Below are 7,274 nucleotides of genomic sequence, written 5' to 3' on the forward strand. Positions count from 1 at the left end.
AATCAGTTACAAAACCACTTACTTTATCACATATTTAATGTGCTTTTCTACTATATATATAACTTTCTACTCTCTCTATTTAGGGAAGGCACATAAAGTGTCATTTTGTTTCAGCTGAGAAAGCGTCTTCCAGAGCCAGCTCTGGGATCAGTGTCACGGGATGATTCACCCTTGCGAACTTCCTTGATGAAGTGAAAGAGAGGGGTGATAGAAACTCGCCTCACTTAGAGCAGGTATGCCCAGTTAGGCATCAACTGTATATGTCTCAACTAAAGAAAAGAAGATACATAACTCCCCCCACCAAAAAAAAAGGAAAGCATAACCAAAACTCAAGGTAGCATTCAGGCTTAAGTTGGTTCAAATTTTTCAAACTCTACCTTGAGTTAAATTATACCTGTAGTGTATGTCTTTCATGGTGCTGTGTATGTGTATGACAAAATAACACTCTTTACACAATTTTTCTTCAGAGCCTTAACACAACATCCAAAAAAATTAATTAATATCCCTCTTTTCTATCGCAAGTAGTAAATTAGATTGATATTTAAAAAAATTATGGAACTAAAAGTGAAGGTAGGAAGGCCATGAAATTAAGGGAGAAGGGGAAAATGCATTTTACAAGTTATCAACCATTGAGTATAAACGTCACATTGAAAAATAACATTTTCTGATAAAGCTGGAACTTTTGATCACTGAGGAAACAAATATTATTTACCAAATGGTATTGGAACAGATGACCAGTTATTTGTATGACAAATTACATTAGTTCATATATTATACAGAACCAAAATAAATTCCAAATAGATTTCAGATTTAAATATAAAAATAAAACCATAAAATATATTAACAGAAAATAGGAGTGATGATTCACATAATCATGGTATGGAGAAGGTCTTTGTAAGGATTGTGCCAAAAGCAAAATCCATTCAAAGAATATATTGTTAAATTTGATCACATAAAAATTAGAACTTATGTATATCAAAAACCTGTTGTGTCATTTGTATTTAAGACAATACAAAAAAATCCAGTAAAAAATTTTTGGAATATATAATATGAAAACAATTGAGGTCTTAAGTCTCTCATAAATTAGAAAAATGAAAACTCCAGTAGAAAAAATTACAAATGAAATGAAAAAAAGCACTTTATAAAAGATGAAATTAATCAGTCTATAAGCATTTGGAAAAAAAAAATGCAAAAAGCACTGGTAATCAAGGAAATGCACCTTAAAACAATAGTGAGATGCTATTGCTCATTTGTCAAATTGCCAAAGATTTTTTAAAGCTAAAATTCTAGGGACTGGCAAGTATTCAGGAAAACAGTCCTTCAGAGAAGCATAAGTTAATAAACACTTCCTGAATTCATTTGAGTAATACGTATGAAAAGACCTAAGATCGTTCTTTTCCCTTTTCTCGAGGACCCCCTCTGGAAATATTCCTTATGCAGTAAGCATAAATGGCAATGTAATCCCATATATCCGAGGATCAGAGAGCAGACTGGCTCATTTGCCCCCATTCCAACACCTTTGTAGCATATTTCTGTGAATAAACAGATCTACATAATCAGTTTTAATGCCTTCATGACAGTGCACTGTATGGATATAAGATGACTTATAGATTCATCTCCGTGCCGATAGACATGGAGGACATTTCAAGATTTTAAAAAAATGCTTCCGAGAACATTCTACTCAATACATATTTGTACACATCTCCAGTTACCACCTTAAGGTTAATTCTCAGATGTGGAATTACTGAGTCAAAGTGTGCCTGTTTAAAACATAAATACATAATTTTAAAAACGTGTGGCAATTTATTTCCACCAATAGTATACACGTGCCATTTTCTACACCCTTGCTTCAGAGAATATTAACAATCTTTTTAAACATTATCTTTCCATAAATAAAAACAATCTCATTGTTTTTACTTGATAATTCCTATTCTACATATGGAACATAAATTTGCCTATTTTATTATTTCCATTTTTTCTATTTTTTATTCTTCCCATTTAAAAAATGTAGTTATATTAAAAATATTCACTTTGCATATACGTTGTAAATAGTTTCTCCAAATACAGTTGTTTTTGATCTCTGTTTATGTTAATTTTTAGTACGAAATCTTTTAATCTCTACGTGGCTATACCTTTAAACTTTTCCTTTATAGTTTCTATACTTGGTGTCATTTTCAGAAAGGCCTTCCCATCCAGCACAAGTGAATATATATTCACTGTTTACTTTTTTCAAAACTTTTATTATAAAAAATTTTAAGCAAACATAAAAATGGAGAGAATTACACATAAATCCAACATAAAGTCCGCGAGCATTCCCAATTCTTGCTGCATTTATCCCTATTTCTATTTCACCAGGGTTTGTTTGTTTTTTTTTTTTTTACCACACTATTGTCAAGCAAATTCCTGGCATCATATCACCCTATATCATTTGCTATACATCGCTACAAATGGTTTCGTTACAAATTCACAATAACCATTACATATCTAACAAAATTAACAATGATTCCTTGGGATCATGTATCCCAATCATTATCGAATTTCTCCAATTGACTAAAAAGTGTCTTTTTACAGCTGATTGGTTTGAATCGTATCATAGGCACACACACTGTGGATTTCATGTCAATTAGATCTCTCTTAACCTGAAGAATGTCTTTTATTTATTTGTTTTTTTTTCTTTCTCCTTTCTTGCTATTAAATTGTGACGGGAACTGAATTAGCGATGCTAAAGAATGTTCCCACCTTTCAGATATAGTTGTCTACTTCCTCCGAGTGTCATTTAACTGATCCCTTTATCTCTATAATTCCTGTAAAAAGAAGTTAGCTCTAAAGGCTTGATTAGCCTTGAATTTAGTTTTTTTTTTTTTTTACAAGAATACTTCATCGTTTTTATTATAGGCTTCATAAAACAGTATGTAATAAATCAAACAATATCCGATTGTCTCACTGATGCTAAGATTGACCACTGGATTGAGTTAGTTTTCTCATCAACTAGAGCTATGTAGTTAACTGAATCAGGGTATTCTAATTGCAGATTTTCAAAGTAAGAATTTGGCACTTAGTTCCTTTAAATAGTATCTAATGATTTAATTTGATTTTAATATTTTGCATTGTGAACCTATGGAATTTTGTATATTCACTGTGTGCCAGTCATTTGCGCTTACAAATCGTCCCATTTTTGGCCAGTGCGAGCCCTTCTATGTTGGCTTCATATCCTTTGACATAAAATTAATAGTTTCTATTCTGATGTCAGAATAATTTTACAACTCCAAAAAAATTGCACAGTAAGTTCTTGGGTACCCCACAACCGTGCACCCTTACTATTAACGTCTTGTATTATTAAAATTTTGACTCCTTTATTTTTATTTACATTTTCCTATTAAATAGTTTTCCACCCTTTTAATTTTAACCTTTTTAATTAGTTTATTTTAATTTTGTATCATGGGTACGGCAGAGACTTGGGTTACCTTTGTTGGTCAATACAAAAATCTTTTTTCTTTTAGTAATTGAGATAATACATTACTTTTGTTGATATTACTGACAGGCTTGCTCTCAATACTGTCATACTGTTGTATGTTACATTCTCTATATACTATGTTTGCTTTTCTTTGTTCTTTATTTTCTTTTCATTTTACCTAAGTTCGTATATTTGTTCCTTACATTTATGCTAATACCTTAATACAATCCCTTAGTCATCACTATAGTAAGACGTTATCTGTTGGTTCTCTACTCTGTAAAGTATTAGAGTTAGAAAAAAAAGGTAGGCTCGTGTGGGTCATGTGGGACAAAGTCAGGTAAGATTTAAGGGAGGAGCCCCTCAGAATGGTTTGAGTGTGGCAGGTCCCAAGTATCTTCTAGTGGGATGGTGTCACTGAATGTCATCTTACCTGGACTGAAGTTGTTTAATCCCATCTCTACCTGATCCAACAGGACAGGGCAGTGAACATGTTCAGAAAGGTGGCTCTCTAAATGAAATGGGCTCAATATCAAGAGAAAGAGACAGAAAAAAGATAGGCAGAAAGGTAATATCAAAATGATGCTTCAAAATTTCGCTCAAGTTTAGCCTCACTAGTTAGGGATTTCTATCAATTTTTTTTTTTAAGGCATCCAAAGCAAACACCCTATGATCCAGTTTGAAGCTGCCCATTGGATAGCCTGAACTGCTAGCTTGTCAAGTTTTAAACCCTAATTATTTTGGCGATAGAAAATACAGTTTGGATTAAATTCTACTGAGTCATCCTTATGATGCAAAGAAACTCATCAACAAAAAGTTCTTTTCCGCAGAAGATCCTGATAAGAAAATTTAGGGTAACTAATGAAGAGTTGTAACATATGTTGATGTCACAAACTCAGAATTAATTGCAAGGTACTGGCCTAGTGTTGCACTAAATTTTTTTTTTTTGAACAGTGCGAATGGGGCAACTCAGGTCATGAGGTGGGTGATCTCAGACATAATACCTCAAAGAACATAATCGGGATATTGCAAAAATTGAAGATTTCACCTTCACAAGGTGCTTGCCGTGGTTTCATTATAGGGCCTCAAGAAATCATTGTTAGCATTTTCTATCTTTATAAACTTTGGTTGGCATTAAACCAAGGGGAAGGAGTTTAGCACAGATGTATCTGTGAAGCAAAGTATATCCTTTTGTCCTTCACTGAGATGGGCTACTTCTCAAAAAAAAAAAAAAGATATAATTAATTTACCTCCTTGAAATGTGACAATTTACTAATTAACACTATAAAGTGCTTTGGAAACATCAAGTGAAATAAAAATGCTAAATATTGTGTAACAGCTTTCCATTGAATAGTATCTTCAATACACAATAATGTAACCTGATTTAATTAAACAATACAAAGTTAAATAATATAGAGCAGAGGAAGAGATAAATTAAGGAGCGTATTCCAGGGAGAAGGGCATATTTTTAGATGAGATTGGAAAAGAGGGTGAATCAATGAGGCAGAGAGAAACTAAAAAGATGTTTTACTTGAGAGAAGATATAGACAAGGTCTCTCCTTAGACAATCTGCTACGTTCCCTGGGACCTCATTATGATATTAAATGCATCAGCATCTCAAATAACAGCGAATGTTAATAGCGATCATTGGTGAGACACGAAAGAGCACTTAGTTACCCTTTGGGAGAATAAATGCAATCATTACTGAGCATTGTTGAAGTCATATAAAAGTTGAAAAATGCAATAAATTGTGGCTGGCTAACACATTGTGGCGCTCCCTGCTTTGGAGTCACTTCCTGGAAGCACTTGGCCAATCAGGAACTCCACTTCCTGGCCACCTGGCATCTAAGGGAGGCCCTGTGGCTAGTCTGGCTGTTGGAAGGTGGATAGAAGTGATGCAATATTTCCAGGCTGGGGTAGATAATTAGTAGTTGTGCACTTGCCATAATTGTTTCCCTTCCCACAGTATCCTTGATGCCTCTGTGTTGAAGATGGTGACATCAAAACACAGAAGGGATCTGAACCCTAGAGTCCCCACCCGAAGGAAAGCAACCCAGGAGAGTTGCTCAAGTCGAACAGCCAGCCACCTTGGACCCAGTGTGGGTGAGAAATAAAGTTGTACTTGTTAAACCACTGACATTTTAGTTGTTGGTTACCATTTCTAGTAACATTTTACCATCCTACTAATATATTTTTATTTCTACAGTTGGATTTTTTGATCTAAACACCTAGTTATTGGAGTAAAGTTATCACAGACTATGAAAAGGATGGAGTGAAGGGGCAGGGGAAAAACAAAAGCTCTAGCTGGAAAAATACATAGGCAAAGTGGAAGAGCAGGAGAATGCAGCACGTTGGTCAGTGAGGCTGGAATGAAGAGTTAGGCGATGGTCCACTGTGCTATACACTACAGAGGTCGAGTAAGATAAAAAAAAAAAAATTCCTTAAAGCGAGTTGGATTTCAGAACCCAGGTATCACAGTGAAAGCAATTTTCATTGTGTGTTGGTGGAATGAGTCAGACTATAGTGAATTGAGGACTGAGGTGAAACTAAGTAAAGAAATGTAAAATGCTTCTTCAAGAAACTTGGCACTGAAGGGAAAGAAAGCTATAGGAAGGTAGCTAGAGGAAGAGAGGAGGCTGTAAGAATGAGGGACGGTCTTGTTTTGGGGTTGGAGTGACTGGTAGATGTTCCTGGAAGCGCGACAACAAGAAGGGAGTGATGTAAGATCCAAGAGAGCTCCCCGAGAAAATGGGAGCGCGTGGTACAAAGTCCACGTGGAGGGACTTGCCTCGAATAGCAGCAAAGACACTTCCTTCCCTAATAGACAAGAGGCAAACACAGGGGCTGCTACAAATTGAGGAGGCATGGCTGCCTATTCTCACTATGGGGACTGCAAAGAATTTAGATACGAGCAGTTATGCTTCGATCGACAGTAAAAAGAAATGAGAATAATGTCAAAATAGTGTACAATTGAATAAGAACAAACACATATATAAGATCAAGTAAAGAAGGAAACTAAATATATAAATACAGAGATAGATTCACATATAAGGATGCAGATGTGAAGTGTAGTAAAACAGTATATAGAAGGAAAAGATAGCCTTTTCATAGATCCTGGCAATAGATTTGATAGCTATCTTGCAAATATTCCGAATTACATGAGGAAGAAGAAAATTAATTATTATCAAGGGCATGCATACAATGTGCCAGGCAGCGGACTCGTTTTACAAATATTTTCTCATTTATTCCACATCACGATCACATGAGACATTAGTTCCATTTTTCCCTAATGTGAGTAAACTGGAGTTCATTTCACAATTAAGTAACAGCCAGGGTTCAGCTCCTGTCTGTGTGACTTAAAAACTCATACCTCAGAACTGCTAGTGGTTCAGTCAATGAAAGAGCATTCACTCTGGAGACAAATAAATCAGAATTGATATATTATTTCCACATCTTCCTTCCTATATTGCCAGCTTTCTAAGAACAAGGTCTATATCTTTTTTACCTTTGTATCACTTAACACGGAGCACCGTGCTTAAGTATGTTGAAGGTTGTGCAGTAAGTAATCGTAGTACTGAGTTTAATTTCTTTATGTTTATTTCAATATTCACAGCAGGATAAAATGATAGTATTACCGAGACAAATGAAAGCGAGAAAATTTTAAAGAAAAATGTATAATGAGATAGCCAAGAAATAACTAAGATGGAAAAGTAATGGATGGTATAGATCGCATAAAACAGTATGTGTAACTGTAAGGGTTATTTGAGTGATTCGCACATGTTGATGACAGTGAAACTTATGTCACTGTCAATGGATAAGAATA

The sequence above is a fragment of the Pteropus alecto genome, unplaced genomic scaffold (assembly GCF_000325575.1).
Source record: "Pteropus alecto unplaced genomic scaffold, ASM32557v1 scaffold87, whole genome shotgun sequence".
NCBI classification, from domain to species: domain Eukaryota; kingdom Metazoa; phylum Chordata; class Mammalia; order Chiroptera; family Pteropodidae; genus Pteropus; species Pteropus alecto.